The 18,201-nt window shown below is 43.3% G+C and overlaps 2 protein-coding genes across 11 annotated transcripts in view; one reads left to right on the top strand and one right to left on the bottom strand.

Annotated features, from left to right (window-relative positions):
• LOC126921060 (E3 ubiquitin-protein ligase MYCBP2) overlaps positions 1–18,201 on the top strand; it is a 260,246-nt gene that overhangs the window by 21,836 nt on the left and 220,209 nt on the right. The gene's annotated exons all lie outside the window — the stretch shown is intronic.
• Positions 1–18,201, bottom strand: part of LOC126921354 (uncharacterized) — a 116,462-nt gene that overhangs the window by 11,731 nt on the left and 86,530 nt on the right. The window contains exon 1 of one of the 3 annotated variants that reach the window (XM_050732867.1): positions 6,849–7,002. The exons of 1 other annotated variant lie outside the window; for it this stretch is intronic. The gene's annotated coding sequence lies outside the window, so the exon portion shown is untranslated. Of the gene's footprint in view, positions 1–202; positions 4,201–6,848; positions 7,003–18,201 lie in introns of those variants that run through there. One more of the 3 variants, XM_050732877.1, reaches the window with a different exon arrangement.

Raw genomic sequence — 18,201 nt, 5'->3', positions numbered from 1 at the left:
TAGAAAAATGGTGAAATTTTTGGGTGGTTCTAACGTCCCTCGCCTGCTCTCTCTCGAGAAGATTCTACGAATTTTTCTCTACTTTCTCGTCGACGTGATCCGATTTGATAAATCGAGCCACTCTAACCCACAAGATCGTTATCTCGTTCTCGGTACTGCGTCTACGTGAACGAGAATTCCCTCTATTACGTATTTTGTTTACCTTCTGGCCGATTCTTATTCACCGAACGAAAAGAGAATAACGCGTGCTATCGTTCCGGCAGTGAATCACAGAGGCGTGCGTCGCGATGAAAAATCCTCGTGATCTCGTTACTCACGACTACGCTATAATCTCTCTTTAGCTTTCCTTTCTCTCTGTGTACTCTCGCATGACTAATTATAAACGTCTCCCTACATTCCGTCGCTATCGGGGACTTTGACGCGTCGCCTGACTGCACGTGTCGTCGTGTTTAAAATCTCGACCTAAGAATCTCGACCCACGCGAGATCCTTCTTCCTCGTGTCAATCGTTGCTGGTCGATCGTTCCTTCAACGTCGTCTGTTTTCGTCTCGAAAAAAAGCAAATGAAGAAAAAGATAGAAAAGAAGGAAGAAGGAACAGACTTCGGAGAATCTAGCAACGTTTCAAGAACATAGATTTGCGCCATACGAAACAGTTGTTGGCAAGTCCAGCCGAACTGATTTACATTTGAAAACGTATACGCGAGGCCATTATTCTTTTACATATGCTTGGAGCGCGCAAGTGGCGCGCAACTTCCCTCCTGACGGGATTCGGTGCTCGAAAAGCACGTGACACGCGTGTACCGAGCTGGCACACGCTCGATACACATGCCGTTCCAAGTTAAACATTTTGCCCTTCGGGGAACGCGAACGCGATTACACAGTTACGCTGTACTTCTCGATTGCTCGAGTGCAGCCTGATGCAGACTAAATTCACCGTTGCTACGTTCTCTAACATAGAGTACGACATACAACAGCCCCTCCATTCCACTTCGATTCCAGGGCAAATACAGTAAAATCTCGTATAACGCGATCAGGAAATTGCTAGCGCGCTTTCGTATAACGCGATCGCAAAATTCCTTAAAAAGATTCCATATATGTATACATATGTGTGTATGTGACAATAAATTTTGGAGGTGGGAGAGTATCTTGTTTAAACAAGGATGATATTTGTAATCGATTCACTGCGTTTAATTATTGTGCTTTGCTGCAAATTTAACTCGCGATATGCATATCGAATTGACTCGAAAATTAGAGTTATGTAACAACCTTTGCACGATAAAGAGGACTTTACATATTGCGTGATAATTACTTCTACACAGAGTTTTACTCGTGTTACTTCAGAAAAGAATTTATTCGAATATTTTCGCTGTCGTTATAACGCGGAATGGACAGTTTTACTGTATTCCACTGATGTATACAACGACGTGTTGCCGGATCGTGTAAAAGCGCGCCGAGACGTTTGCTTGTAATTGCTATCGTTCAAGCGTTGCGTAATTGCGTGGATCAAACTGTCGTGACACCGAGTCTCTTATCTACTAATATCAGCTTGTTTACAAACGTATGTATGTATATTGCGCGGAATTTTTGATCTAGTTTCGAGGAGGTCGTTCAAATACGTCTACTCGTTATCGCGGTGAAACTTTTTCAACTCTCTGTAAGCTAAACTCTGTTTGGTTGTGACAGAGAAAGGATTACGACTCGTTATAGGTTTTTACGTTAGTTTGGAATCGAGGAACTGATAATTAGCGTGTGACGATTGTTCGGTTACGGTACAGTGATATCCTGATAGAATATAATAAGTTATAGGTGAGTGAATGGAATAAAATTTTTTACCTATAGATATGCTAGTCAGCGTATCATCGATATTACGAAATTAATCCTTTGACAATGTAATAGAGTAACAAAAAATTCACTACGATTGTGTCAGAAAATGAATTACATTTTAATACATTCCACTTATCACGGGCAATAAATTCTAATAATCGCCTTACGTGTAATAACGCTTGAAACGTGAAATTTATAATGCTGTATTTGACAGCTTGTTCAATTCTCTTATGTTATACTATGAAAAGGTTAACGATATTTGTCTGACTTCCTTTTCATTTAGCTAGTTCCATAGAAACGATCACTGTTCTTTGTGTTTCTCGAATAGTCGCTGCGATCCTTCGCTACCGAGTAAAAATTCCATCGAAACAATACGAGCGTAGGCGTATCTGAACGATCTTCCGGTGAATGAACGTATTTTCAAGAGTGGCGCGAAATAAGAAAAGATGCATGGGTTATCGAGGTAGCGGCGAATAACCGTTCCCTTGCTTCGGCACTTCGGTGAAACGACTGTTCATTAAGCCGCAATTTCGCGGCATTCTCGGGACCGGGTCGGTCAGTGTCGCGCGAACGCACGTGTCACAGTCTCGTGTCCGACGACGCGGTCGCTTTTAAATATTCCAGTGTTTAACGAACGAAGAACCAGCGTTCTTTACTCGGAAACATCGTTAAATCCTGACAGAATAATCTTTTTTTCTTCTTCGAAAATAAGTTAAACCATCGACTCGTATTCCTCAGCACTCACTTGTCTGGTAATTCTGCTTGGAATCAAAACTACCCTCGGAAAGAGAGATCGCAGGCTTAGTATAGCCGAGCCAGTTGTACGAACAGAAAGATTCTTCAGAGAGAAAAGGCAAAGCTTGCGCTAATTCGGCGCGAAAACGGCAAAGAAAGTTCGTTTGTAGAAACGTAGCAGGCGATTTTAATGAATTAACTTTCCATTCGTCGAGCGAGAATACAAGGCGATGTAGAGGGGTTGGATGAAGAGAAACAGCGCATCAATGGCCGTGAAAAGGGTGGCGCGAATGAAAGGCGGGTCCGATTCGAAAAGGTCGGAGAAGAATTTTTCCGCGAGCTTGACTCCTCTCGACTGGCTGTGCTCTTAATTTCTTCCGGTTCTTTCTAGCCCTCTCTCTCTGTCTCTGTCTCTGTCTGTTTTTTACAGGCCGAGCTTTATGGCGATATCAAAAACTCGAGTCGACTTGTTGATTAATCTAACGAGCACACGGGTCGATTTTCTTGTTCGTCGCTTCGGCGAATTAAAAGATTTTAACGCGTCATTACGCGTCATCTCGGACGATGTCTCTGTTAATCCCGTCTGTCACTGCGAATGGTAATAAACGTAATTATGTTTACGCGTCAAGGGGGCGCGACTGAAAGTTGTCAGATAGACTGCCGCGACAGTACGACGCTGGATTCTTTAGCGAACATTCAATTTCCCTCTGCTGTTCGATTCAGTCTTTCTCGAACCTTTGAGCACGCCATCAGAGAACAAACGCTTTCATTTCTTTCCCCTCTAATTACTGCACTCTCTCGCGCATCTCGAGCTGAAAATTCAAAGAGTCGTTGGCGAAGAATTAAAGGCGACGTGTCGCAACATCGAGCAACTGGATCTTCTTGTGTACCAGATCGGCTGTTCCCTCTCTCGTTTAAAGGTACCACGCGGCAAAAATGTTGAACGATCGCGAAACGATCGAAGCGAACCGCCCGCAAGTTGGTAACGAGCGCGCGCGCCAACCGGTTTTCCCTTCGAATCGATACGCTTCTTTGTACATCGTATTTCCGCTCGGAATTCGCATTTTTCTCCGACACCGATCAACACAACGTGGAGCGCGAGTGCGATCGAGCGTGAGCGATTAATTGGCCACCGGCGCACACTGACATCGCTTTCTGGGCGACACGGCTACAACACAACTAACGAACAAACGAACCGCGACGAGACTCGGAGGAACGAACGCGTATACCAGCGAGAGACACAGCTGGAAAACACCGGCAGTAGCAAGAGAGACTAGTCAGGATCGAACGTGCATACGTAACGAGAAAAACGAATCGAGCGAAACGAAACGAGCAAAGAGAGAGGAGAGAAAGAGAGTCGATGCATGAATCGATGGTAGTGGTAACGCCGGGCCGACGTAGATAGAAAATTAGCTCGCGGAAGGAACGATAGAGAAGCTGCGCGTATGTGTATGGATTTTGTTTGCCAGCGAAGGATGTTCTCTCGAGGAAATTATTCGACCTCGTCCACGGAACGATTTTTGTGGTCGACTGGTTAAACATTTCGCTGCGGCTGATTTACTTCTCCTTAATGGATATTCATATATTCCCGTTCTAGGCTATTTGCTTAGATTCTGTGCTGTAGTATCCTAGGACTCGCCTCTTTCGTAACGTTGCTCTACTCACACTCGATTTCCACGACACGCGACAACCACGAGACGCACGAGTAAATCGCTTCCTGTTACGTGACTCTTCCTCCGCTCGACCCCGTACTCGAACGGTTTGTCGCGTTCCTTCGTGTTACACGCTCGCGGGAACACGCGGCCCACGCGACCGTCTACCCGTCTGCTCGCCAAGTCTGCACGGAAAATACGCTCGAGGTGTGCCGCAAGGTGCATCTTATTCGAGATTCTAGACGCGAAAGATTTTCAACAGCGTTTCTCCCACCCCCCTTTTCTTTCTTCAACCACTTTCAACTACAATCGTTTTCGTTTTTTATTTCGATTTCTTATCTTCCGTTTCACGATTATCGTCGCCGTGACTTCTACGAACCGGTAAATCGCTGGCAATTCTCAACCACCGATAACGGAGGGGAACGAGAGGAAGAGGGAAGAGCACCCTTTCGATCGTCGAAACTCGCTCGGGGGGTGAGACTTCCTTACGTCCTCCCTTAAGGGATTAAGATGGGGTATTTCGAAGGTCAAAGTCTACCCGTTAGTTGAGTAAGACAACGGATAATCCCGCAATCACGGCCCCCGTGCTATAGCTATCGTTCCGATATATATATTGAAAGGTTTCGATTAATCGGCCTCTTGGAAGTGGTGCGGATCAAGAGATAGCTGCTGGTATTCTCTCGTAGAAGGGAACCGTTTTTCCAGTCCAATCGAATTTCACGGACGTTATTTTATTCGAAGAACTTTACCAACGATCCGATCCGTTATTATCAGGACAAGGTATATGTGTACAAAGTTGTTCCGTTGTTTCTATCGACAGTTCGCCTGGCGGCAGAAGAATCGACGACGAAAGTCGATTTACGAGGCATGAAAAGAGATTCTGTGGCGATTGATTCGCGATCGTTTCCCCGGTATCAAGCCAATATCATCTGTGATTCGAAACGATGCCGTATATCCGATACGTTAATCCTCGATAAGTAGCGCGCGACTGTTATCGTTTGTACGTTGACCCATTTTAATCATTTACTTCGATTATTTGGATGACATTTCTCTCGTGGAAACAGATTTTCCGTTAGATCCATGAATTTTACAAAAAGAGGTAAGGGTGGGGAATCGAAAGAGAGAGAGAGAGTGTGTGTGTGTGTGTGTGTGTGTGTGTGTGTGTGTGTGTGTGAGAGAGAGAGAGAGAGAAAGAGAGAGTCGAAGCGGGGAAGAGCGAGCTCTGGCGATCGTTATTTTTATCCGCCACGAACGAACCTGTCGAGAAATTATGCTGTTACACAAATCGTTACGCGCGATAAAACGCGTGCATCGGGGAAAGCCAATTTACCGCGCGAGTGCGCTCCAGCCGAGAGGTCGAGTGCGGTGCATACGTCGAGTTTTTGGGAAAAAAAATCGTGGGAAATCCGAGTTGGGCACCGGTGAAATTTCTTTCGGTATTTGGCGCAAGCATAGGGTAAACACGGAAGCATCGATGTCGTAGCCTCGAACGACGTTAAACGTGCAGTTGCGACTAAACGATCGCATCGGAAACCGATATAGTTGCCCTTCGATACGCGAAACCTATACATATATACGTCGTGCAGTGTTGTACACTATGCAGCTGCGAAGAAAAATATGTTGGCAGAACGTCTCGGTGGATCGACAGCTGCGTGCCGGTCGACGCGTCTGGTGTGAACAATTACCATACGTTGTTCCATTTATGGGTTTGCCAGTGTCAAGTTATTGTTCGTTGCTGGTCGAAGAAACCAACGAATTAGCAGTCGAAAAAGTTTTACAAGAGAATTTTATTCCTAGGAAGAATGTGAAAAAGTGGAACTAAGTTGGAGGAGAAAACTTTCGCAGCGATGGGAGGGAGACGAACGATCGAGTTGATCGACGATTAAATTGAATTCCTCTATCGGAGCGTAGCTCTATCGAAGACGATACACGGCTGACACGCGCGCGACCGCACGCACGTATGTGCCACGTGGGAAACGATGCGTTACGGGAACGATTCGATAATCAGACACCGATCCATCGGGTATCCGAGGTTTCGGTTTGTCCTCGAGATTGACTGTCAGCCCTATTTCCGCGACATCGTTGATGGTTGTGGACGAGATAACGCGACTCATTGACCGAGTTCTCATCTACGTGGCTCTAGGCGGACAGGCACACCCACTGTTTGCTTCAGCTGCGGAAAAATCCATCGGGATTTCGCGACGCGTTCGTTCTAACGTCATCGTTTATGCTGCCGCTGTGTCAGAATTATGCAACGATCTTTCGAGGATGTTCCCCGCGGCTCGCACGAATTGTCATCGATAGAAGGTCAAGCGTTCGTCTCTAGGATCGAGAGAGAAAGAGACGCGCGCGATCGACGCCTCTGTAACCTTTTGCGTCGTGTGATCCTCGCTCGAGTGAACTTTTCACAGGTTCTCCTGTTGTTAGACACTTTCTCGGATCCGAAAGGGACTTGTGCTCTTTTTTTTTTCTTTTTCCTCTTTATTCTTAAAGTATGATAAACGATCGAAGATGAAACACACTGTCGTTGCGTAGTAAACTACGTTAACCGCGTAGAATCGTTCGAGAGGTGGGGAACGACTTGAACGTCGCGAGAGTACAAAATAAAGGTGATGCGTAGACAAGATGATCTTTACCTCGATATCTCGACACGATATACCCGCGACGCGACGCAGACGACGCGCGAACAGCAACTGGCCGCCTTTCGAATTCGCGGCTGGTTTGCACCTCGACGACGGTTATCGCGCGACACGAGTATCCCCTCTTCTCTTGGATCCCCCACTACCCTCTTGCTCGAACCTCCCACTCTACGGACTCTCCTCTCCACTTGCTCTCGTGCCGCACGGAAAACCGTACCCCCACCGAAACAAGTGGACTTCCCTCCCTCGCGTGCTTTCCAGTCGGTCTTTTGCCGTCTTGAGGTGTGCGTTGTTATCCGTTTTCGTCTCCTTTCGGTGTATCTGTCCTTCGAGAGTATGGAGAATGAGAAAAAGAGCAGAGAAGAGAGGATAAAGTCTCGTCCAGCAACAAACTTATATTTGTACGACGCACCGTTATCGTACCATTTCTTCGTTCTTTCTCGCCCCCAGCCCTGCCGGACTCTATTTTCGCGTGTACCAAATCGATTCGCCCTTGCACCTTTAAGATATTGCACAGCACGCGGCGTTCGGTTGGACTTTCTTTCTCTCTCTTCCTCTCTCTCTCTCTTTCCTCTCTCTCTTTTACTCCGGGTGCTTGCATGAAATATTTGCACGTAAACGTAGGTCACGTATCGAACCATACCAACAATGTTTCGCGCACAACCTCTACGGGTACGCGTGAATGCAGGGGACCGTAGTTGAAAACGGTACACGCGAAACCGAGTCAGCTTGCCACCGATACGATTCGTTTGCTGCAAAATCCACGCCGTTCGAGTCGAACGAATTTATGAATTGAAGCGTTTAATAGTCGAATTCCCGTGCGAATGGGAACTGCGAGGAAACGGATCGGTGTTTTATTCAAAGGTTCGTTTCGCGTAGTTGACACGTTATCTTATCGGTGTATCGATCGAATCTTCGCTGTTTATTCGCTCTGCTCTCCCTTTCTTTCTTTTCTCCGTTCGATCCCTTCTCCGTGTCGCACAGGCGAATTTCTTATCGCGAACGATAAGGCGCGACTGATAACATTGCCGAACATTCGTAGCCACCAGTCACCAGTGCTATTTTCAGCGATTATTTCATCAATATGCTGTTCTTTTTTTTTTTTAGAGCGATTACTGCTTCGCATGAAACGTTGCTATCATTCCATAGACAAATTGCTTAAATGTTAGCAGATAAAGTGAACTTCGCTGAATGAAAAAGTCACGATGCTTTGTTTAATGAGGAAGAGTGGAAGCGGTTAAATTAAAACCATCATCGAGAGGATCTAAATATAAAGTCGGATTTAGAAATCCGAACTAATCGAATTGACATATTGTCTAGAATCGTTCACGATCTCCTTAATGCGAATAGAATCGAAGGATATTTAAATCTGCCGCTCCAAAAATATTACACTCCCTTCTATTTTGAAAGCAACACTGTTTTTCAAACATTTTCTTTAGTAAGAGAACTAACGAGCATCCGAATAACTCGCTTTTCCACAATGAAGATCGTTATTTTTATCGCTGCAAAATCGTCAAATCCTTCGTATTTAGTCGGCTTTGTATTCCGTAATGAGATGCGAAAAACTCGTGAGACTGAACCTAAAAGAAGACCGAGAAAGGCAGCGAAACCATTGGTATAGGTTTTTTTTTTTCAAAATTAGCACCCATTCGTTCCAACCACGACAGATTAGATACGGGGAAAAGGGAGCGTGTACGTTTGGTTTACTATGTATATCGTTCCCTCGTATTTTCCTTCGGATTTTCTCTCGTTAATTAGCCGTTGATTAATTACGGAGGTTTGCCAAGATAAAAAAGTTTCCCCACCGTGTAAAATCGCGATATACCGGTCAGCCAAGACGATCGTTTATCGCGGCCTTTCCGTCTGTTTTTGAACCTTTTCAATTCGATCGATGATTTTTTTTCCTGGCTTGCACGCCGCTGTTTCTCTCTTCGACGTGATTTATCGTCCCATATAACGAAATGTACGCGTCTTTATTTTCATAGAGGAGTTTGAGAACAATGATTAATCTCCCCTAAAGCACAGAGGGAGGGAGCGCTGTTTTTGCCGCGCGGAGAATCATCCGAGAATTCGATCCTAATTAAACCGCGTTTCGGGACAAACTGACGTCGCGAAACAACCTTCTCAATTCTAATTCAAATGGGGCTCAGTCCCGTCTCTCTAACTTTCGGAGAATTTTACGGTGAATTCGGCGCGTACACGTCGTGCATCACTTCGTTGAAAAATCTCGCCGACTGCGTGAACAATTTCCACGGTATTTCCCGCGGTATGAAATCCGCCGCGAGCATCGTCTCCCCGTCTGTTTGATCCGCCGCGCCGGCAAAATAAGCTGTACCTCGCTTTGAAGGAAAAGGATGCGATATCGTGTCTTACGACCGTTCTTCCTTCGCCCTCTAACAGCTATAAAGTTACGGCTTTTATCATTCTGTCTGAACGTCAGGGATGATACGCGGCCCTTTTCCAACTCCCACGGAATCTGCCAGATGCAATTGTAATTTTTGTTGAAGAAATGCTCGTCTCTTAAGTTTGTGCTATTTATATTATTTGCTTGACGATTTATGGCGTCCTAGTAGAATATCGTGCTTCTAGCATTTTCACCAACCAATTTATTAACTCTTTGTTTAAAATTAATTAATACCTCTGTTACTTTATACGATTGTTTGTTGAATCTCTTGAAACCAGAATATAATGATAAAAGTTACATATATTCTTGTAGTATCCTTTATGAGATTAGTCATGTTAAGCAATACAAGATTACACGTTGACTCGCAATCTTTTTTCCAAGTTTCTATACAGATGCATATATGTAAATATTTATTTCTACTTGATATTCGACCGTTCTTTTTCTCATTACTGCAAATCTTCGCGTCGCACTTACCTCGTTTCTTTCCACTTTCTATCGCGTTCCCCCCTTTTCTATATCACATTCCCTCTTTAGTCTGCAGAGCGTGTCATGCATAACATTATGTCGCACGATCGCGAGATCGTGGTCGAAATCTCACGCGAATGATCGCGACTCGATTTTTCACCTTGAAGCTCGCGGAGACCTCGGCGACGGCCGACTTCCGCTGATAAGCGGCGCCATTCGATGATCGATTCGTCAAGACGTCATTCCCGCTCGTTCGTCCGTGACGTCAGTTTCCTGCCTGATACATCTCCGATCCCCGTCTCCTCGGGTAAAATATCGAAAGGGTTGTGTTGCCCGTTAGCCGAAAATTAATCGCGTCCACGGGTATTTCCGATTTTCTGTCCGCCAATCGGTCGTGGCCACGGTCGTGAGAAATTGGACTGATTTCATCGGTAATTATTTCCATCATTCCCTCGGGCTGAATCCCAGCTGGTTCGGCTACCGCCGACACGAAATTGTTAATTACGGTGATTAATTAGATGTTGACCGGATAAAAGTACCGCAGCCAATGAATTGATCGGTCGCTTGATTTCCACGGAACGTCACGTTTCACACGATTTTAGCCGATCGTCAATTATTTGCATTGGAAAGTTTGGTGATGTGTTATTTTTGTACGTAAATTACATTCAGATGTAACAACATTTAAAGGCTAATGTGGAAAGCTGCGTAGAAAATTGTATATTTGTTTCAACAATGTTTTATTTTCTAGTAAGTATGCCATAAAATCGTCCGGTAATCTTTCTTTCGATATTTCGCCGTTGAGATATATGCAAAAGTTAGATATATTGGAACTTCAAACGTAATTATATAGGTAGCGTAATTTCGTTTAGACGAATTCCATTTATTTGACCGATATTTAGTTAATTCCCACGCGAGATTTTCATGTGACGACTTTGATGCTCCTTTCAAACAGGAAGAATTATTTTCAGCTACTACACGCTTGAAATATACGCGCGACATACTCTCCAATTGTAAAGAAAAATTCCTGTATAAACAATATTATTTCCCATATATTTAATTCTTTTTGCGATCAAAAATCGTACGAACGAAGTTTGTCAAAATCTTGGCCAGCTTTGCGATTGTAAATATTCCGCAGAGCGTCATTGATCGGACATGTAATTCGCCTACTTTTCGCCGCATACAGGTATACACACGTTATGTAACTATTCCTCCAGCGAACGATCGAACCACGACGTCCTCGTTCTGTCCGTGACACGGTCGGAGCGCGCTTCTCCCGCATCTTTGAAAACGAGCACTCGTGTTTTCCACGGCGCTAGCTCAGCCGGGTGATTAATTCCGCGTCACGTTCGCTCGTTAAATCATAGACCGTGGGCCCGATCAACAAGTGTTACTTCTCGGACGCGGCACGCGGATCAGGGAATGGAAAAAAGCAGCGTTCTGTTATCCACGTTTGGCAGACTTTCAACGAATACCGCGAGTTCCGCGCGAAGGAACGCGAAGCAGTGCTGCGGACACTCGTGGAGCGCAGCTTGTGTGTTGTCCCGCAGAACGGGATATTTATCGATCGTAATGCAACTTTGATGGTACATTGAGAATTAAACTGTGTTTGACCTATTTCGGGTTATTTATCCTTTCTTCTTCGCCGTAGAGCGTATACACGATGTTTTTCCAATTGCGGAGTAACAGGGAAGCAAGTGATTTTCCATGACAGGATAAATCGAAAATGTAGGATAAACTGTTTTCTAGAAGAACGAGTTTGAAAATTTGTTAGTTACGCGCGTTCTAACTGCAGGTTTCGATTTGATGGATACGTATTGGATATGATTTAGATTATGTAGGCCATGTTGGTATTTGTAAATGTGGGCAATGCGATGATCAGGTTCCCATCATCGATATTATCTTATTTACTGTTGAATCGTATCGTCAGCTCCTATCATTCCGCATTTAATTGGAATCCCGTCATAGATGAAAATAGCACACCGATTTGTTGTTTAATAAATTAAAAATAAATAGTACACTACAAAGATGTATGATAATTCGAGTCGAACTTATTTTTTCACGATGAATCATCCTCTCCTCGTGGTTGTATCACGATTGCAGAGATATCTTCTCTCTGCAGGAAATATAAACAGAGATATAAAGAGATCTGCGCATAAAATCACGCCCGAGAAAGACACAATATAGTAAACAGAGCGCAATAAAGTCTACAGAGAGATACAAAGAAATCTATATAGAAAATCACAAAATGAATCTCTCGCTTCGACAATACCACCATTGATTTTTGGATTCAATGAAACAGCAGAATGTCTCGATACATTTTAAAACCCCCGATCATAGCTGCGATCGACAAAAGAAGAGGAAGGTAAAGAAAAAGGAAAAATGAGATATAAATCAGATTTCCTGAAATTTGAACGCTGACGGAGCTTCCGGTGATTCGACCGAGACGAGAATTGGAGTTTGTGCAGGGAGTGATCGTCGCGGAGGTCCGCGTTGATCTGAAAGGGCGCCAGGCGACCGGCGGCGTCTCGGCTGCTTCCCACCACTGGTCGACGCCATTCTATCCATCGACGCAAGCTCAACGAGTCCAATAACCCCAGACCTTCGCCAAGATATCGTCGTATGTCCTCTAGGGGCTACCGATCCGGATCGTTGTCCACGACGAGATCAGGAATCGTTATTTCCGTTTCCGTTTGTTCAGTCTATTGTTCGGAGGTGAATTCTTATCACTTTTCGACGCGACAGATTCGTTTCTTATTTTCTTTTCGATTATGTTTTTCTTTCGTACACTCGCAAGGGAAAGTTTCCAAACCCGGAAATTCAAAAAACTATGAAAATTTGGGACTCTGTAAAAGATATATATATTTATGTATGATGCAATTAGCAAATTCCAGTTCTTACTCCTATGACGACTGTTCCAACGAAGATCATAGGAGAAAAACACAAGTCACGTTTGTCGCGTTTTGCAGGCGAACAATTTCATTGTTCAGTAAACTGCCGATCAATTTTATATTTCCAATTCTTTGCTTCTTATTTGATTTACATAGTAAAAATATATACAGCAATGCAAAAGTATCTATTGTTCTGAGATTCCGGCATTGATTTATTAGAAAATTTGATAGAGTTATCAGCTGTTTTTAAAAGACTTGCATCATCGAACCTAACGAGCTTTTTTCCATCTGTACAAATAAGTACATTGAAAAACTTTTGCTGTGAAATAGCATCGAAATAAACAAAAATAAATCATGCCTTTTACGTGTGGTCCTCCGATATTATCGTTTTATTACTAAAAGGATTTAATCATTCTCATAAGTAAACCGAAGAAAAATTGGCGCATTAAAGCTTTACAAAGCGTGCATCGTGTTCTCTATCATCTTTGAGTTTCTTTCTTTTTTCAAAAGCTCGGTCATCTGTCAACAATAATGGCCACGGTGCATCGGTTACGATGGCCGGTTACGCCGCAAAGTTTTCCTATTTCGCGGGAAATTTTTCTCAGGCGACGAGGAAACAAGCCGTGAAATACGTCCTCGGGCAGTGGGTCGGGTGTTCTGTTCACGAACGGCGTTTAATAGAGGAAGGATTCGTCTACTCAGGCCATTCCCTTTTACGAGGGACGAAAGCGCGCGCGGCGAGTATATCTTTTGAAACCCACGACGAGCGGCTCCCGTTTACTAGAAGGCATCATATTTTCAACTACCTTTCCCTCTGTTTTTTCCCCGCGACCAAAAAGAGGGAGGCGGTAAAAATTCTCGCCGGGACGTGCGCGTCGCTTTCAAGTCGCAAATCATTAAAAATCGCCGAGAACGTGACGCGACACGGGAAACGCTGAATACGTCGATCGTGACCCAGAAAGCACCGTTAAAAACTCCCCGATCGCGTGTAATCATTTTCGTGTTTTCATCGAAATTTCAATAATGTGCACGGAACAATCGACGCTAGAGAATCCCTTTAGAGTAGATTAGAATATTGTTAAAATAACGATACTGTCAGTATGTTAATTCAAATGTTAATTCGAACGTGATCGTATTTGTAAATATCGTTCGTTTTATGTAAGATATATTTCCGTAGCATTGGCATTGAAATTGTTTATCAGGTTTACTTATACGATTGGAATGGTTTCGTAGGAAGACGTTCAACGTTGTGTCTTAAAATAAGAAGTAATCACGGTAAACTAAATTAGATGATTAACGATAAATGTATTGTATCTTCTATATGTTATACGTATTTAGGCAGTTGCCCTAGAGAAAACGCAAGAAACAAAGACGTATTGTATGCAGCACTATCCAGAATCTGGGTAGTTTCACCGAGAGAGCAAGTTAGCGACGTTTGTAGTTCAGAGAGTGGCCTTGAACAGTCAATTGACTTCAGCAACTAAGGGCTAAGGTCATGAACAAACTAACAAGTACCCTAACATATATATATATATATATCTTCCAAAGTGCAGTTAGATCTTTGTGTCAGTATCGCTTCATCTCTGTTACAAATTCGTTTCAAGTCGATCTAATCTTCAACCTCTATCCTATCTTACCTCTTTTAAAAGAAACTATCACGAATTTGAATTGTTCATTGTAGCAAATTCTCGTAATAAATGTTTAGTTGAAAATCATACGCCAACATCGGTAACCCGTTATTTAATCGTCAGCATGAGAGAGGACGACGCGACGTTTAACGATAGAATCGGGCGTTAGCTTGCGGGCGCCTCGGGGTAAATAAATAAATGGGTGGAAGAGTTGGATGTAGTAACTGCAACCAGACAAAGATAAATTAGGCGAAGTTAGCAAGATAGAGACTCGGAGAGAGATAAAGAGAGGGGTTTGGCGTGCAAAACGCGGAGAATGAGGGTGAAACGAGGGACGAAAGGGATCGTCGGCGTGCGACCGCAACAGTGAAACCCGAAATTCCGAAACCAGAAATTCAGGGCTCGGCAATACCAACGGGGCCATAAATGTAACGTTTCGAAACGACGTGCGCCAGCAGCTCGACTATATTATGGTGTTTCTCACCGGAAGTTATAATTGTTTGCCGAGTTTCTCTGGCGCGCGCGATCCCCTCGGGAGGTGCAACGTTGCGTCTGACTATTTCTCCTTTCTCTATCTCTCTGCTGGAATTTTCAGTGAACACCTTGTTTCCATCATAGACTTTGTTGCTGATACAGTTTTTGTCAGTTCTACGCGTCGACAGCTCAGCCATTCGCGCTCTTTGTCGCCGCGATTCCACTTTAAAGCGTCCTCGAAACGTTCGCTGCTAGGGGATAAAAGGTGCACGACGAGGGATTCGACTCATCAAACGCAGATATCTGCATACTAATTACTTTTGGCCGAGCGCGGGCCCGGAACGCGAAACGAATTTCGTTTCCGGGAACGTTTCACACGGTCGAAAACGAATTCCGCTGGCTGTGTCTGTCACTCAAACCCGGCGTCCCGGCCGCGATCGTTCGCGACAGCTTGAATTAAAATCCCCTACGGATTATTTTTTCGTTGCGAACCATCGGAAAATCTCGTGATCCGGAAGAGAGGAGCGAGAGGATGGCAAGACGTGTTTTCCGGTGTGTGGTTCGAGAAAGGGAAAAATATTGGCACGTCCGAGAGGAACTCGAAGATTCCGGGCACTTTCGCGCAAGAAAAATACTAACGATAAATTTGCCTCTTCCTACTTTGCCTCTCCGCGATTTCTCCTGGCTTCCTCTCGTTGTCGTCGAGCCATAGGTTGGGCGCTCGTAAAACCTAATATTTTTCGTCATATTTCAGACGCGCCAGCTTCCCGATCGCGGGGTCGCGGCGGCCGCGTTGTAAATTGCACGAATAAAAGTCATCGTAAACCAACCACTGCCGATAATTCGTGAAATATCTTCGAATTATCTCGCCGTTCTTTCCATCCTGCTATCTGTGATAGCCGTTAAACGATAGTAGATTCAACGACTGCCGCGATGCGTACTATAAATGAAACGTAAAGAGATCGCCTCTTTAACCTTTTCCGGATGGTCTATTCTTTTTTTCCTTCCTATTTCCGATACTCTCGGTACGATTAGAAATCCTCGCGGTGTCTTATGAACACGCAAGTTCATTTCAGATACCCATCGTCTACACGAATAAAAGATAGCATCGTTGAAGTGCGAATAGAATTTTTGCTCCATCGAGGCAATTTTTCCGTTTCGAAGCGCTTTGGAGAAGTTGTGCGTGACGCGCAGTCGTGAGTTTGTGTTTCAATATTTATTTGCGGTACCAGTGCGTGTGTTCCGGCCTTTGACGATACGTTTGTGCGCTGTGCCTGCTGGGAGATCTCTAAATCAATTGGATACACACGTACTTGTTAATTATTCCAGATGGTTCTCGTCGTTATTAGAGTCTGAAAGCAAGCGTTTATTGATAGATTGGATAATTCGGACCACGAAAAGCATAATTTAGATAGATGTTACGAACGTTACTTACATCTGTATAGGATTGATCTCTCAGGTACGATGCGCTACTATAGTGGCTCATTCTACTGACTCATCGTTTGAACTAATGATCTTTTTCATTTGTCTTGCTTCATACTTTTCTTGTCCTCGCAACGCTTTACAATAGTGTTAACAATATACAGGCAGAATATATAGTCTTTGTTTTTGATATGCCAGTGTCAGATATCAATTGTTGCTTATCGTTAAAATAAATATACCATTATTAGATGCTCTTTCTAACATGACGATTTGTATCCTTGTAATTTTTCAGAATCTTCAACCTCAAAATGTTGCTTTAAAGTAGAAAACGAAGAGCAATTAAAAAACACTATCGCGCTATGAGTGTGAAAATTATTGTGACGTGGATCTATGTGTCGTACTGTGCTGTAAAGTATATCACACTCAATTTTATTATTAATTATTAAAGTAAATTATTAAAGTTCAAGCATGTGCATCATATCTTTAAGAAAAATTATAATTTTATTATCAAAAACTTCATTCCAATGTGCTTGCGTAGAGAACAGCATTATTCGTCACACATTGCAATGTTGTATCGTTTACGCTAGGATTGTGTCAAACTTTGCCGCACAGAGAAACAACCCCGCACAAAATTCAGTGGTTAAGAAAGAAATGATACGGAACATGCAGAATTTACCTGCTTCTCTACAGAAAAATGTACGTCTCCTAAGAAGCTTAAGATCCTTGGTGGCGTCTAAAAGATCTTCGTGAACCTCAATTTGTCGTGAATAAAAATTCGTTGACTTTAAGACGTCTTAACTCAAGATTCTATTCATAACTCAATTTGGCAGACTTAACTCCAAAACATTCTACTTTACATTCAATAAATTCCGGATTCTGTTACGGAATTTTACGACTCTTAATTTATCTAATAAGATTCTCACGACTTGCTAGGATCCTAGCACAAGATTCCACGAACTGTGGATAATTTAACTTGTTAGATGTCATGACTTTGTGGTTAGCCTCAGCAATGCCTCGTGATTCTTGTCCGATTCGAGTCTCGAGACCTCGGAATACTGATACTAGCACGAAGTTTCGTGTCTTCTGTCCGACGCCACTTTTAGGTTTCTCGATACGAGGTCTCATAAACCCGAAGTACACAGGCTCCTACGTCTCTGTGATCACTCGGTACAAGGTCTTATGAGGTCAAAGTGGTCTGGTTCTAGTTTCACGAGTATTACTGCTTTAAACTATATTCCAAAACTAGCGAGGTTGTATGACTTGGAGACTTATGTGCGACTCTAGGATTCTGTTAGCGTGTTGTTATAGTTTACGAATGCTCTTTATCGAGCAACTTTGGTTCCTCTGTTTTCGTTATGGATTTGGTAATTTTAGGTATAGCCCTTATCGATCTGTTTAACGGTTTGCCGCAGCATTCGCGTTTAATAAATTTAGTTTCGTAATACCAGGCATTTCGTTCGTTTATTTGCTACTATTTTCCCTGCCCTTGATGTGCTCAATAATTTTCTCTTTTTTAATTTATATCCTCGTTATTAGCAAACTGCGGATATTTTTGCATTTATGGCAGAAGATATATAAACGTACGTAAACAAATACTAAATATTTAAGTTACATCTCTTCGGAAAAATATCTTTAGAAACATTTGCCGTCTATATATTAAAATTTCATAACAAGTATATATTTTTACTGGAACAAAATTAGATAAAAATTTTGTTACGATTTTCCCTGTGCTTTTTTAAAAGACACTATACAAATCTATAAATGATTTATAAGACCATTCAAATTCTACGAGGAAAAAATCTAAATTCAATTTGTACGAATTATGCCCAAACTCGTCCTGACAATGACCGATACAGCTGCATCTTGCTTTGGTTTTGATCGTGTTCGATCACTCGCGTGAAATTGCCAACTCCAAGTTTTCCCACCTAGCGGTATTGAGTTTTTACGACAGCGGACCACCGGTAACGCGACATTCATCACTGTCGACCGATCGTTTCGATCGTGGCTTACGTACTCGACAAGAAACCCAGGATCGTGGAAATTACCTTGAACGATAGCTAGAACGTTGC

This window comes from Bombus affinis, chromosome 1 (assembly GCF_024516045.1).
Source record: "Bombus affinis isolate iyBomAffi1 chromosome 1, iyBomAffi1.2, whole genome shotgun sequence".
NCBI classification, from domain to species: Eukaryota; Metazoa; Arthropoda; class Insecta; order Hymenoptera; family Apidae; genus Bombus; species Bombus affinis.
This window is presented reverse-complemented; position numbering and strand designations above follow the sequence as displayed.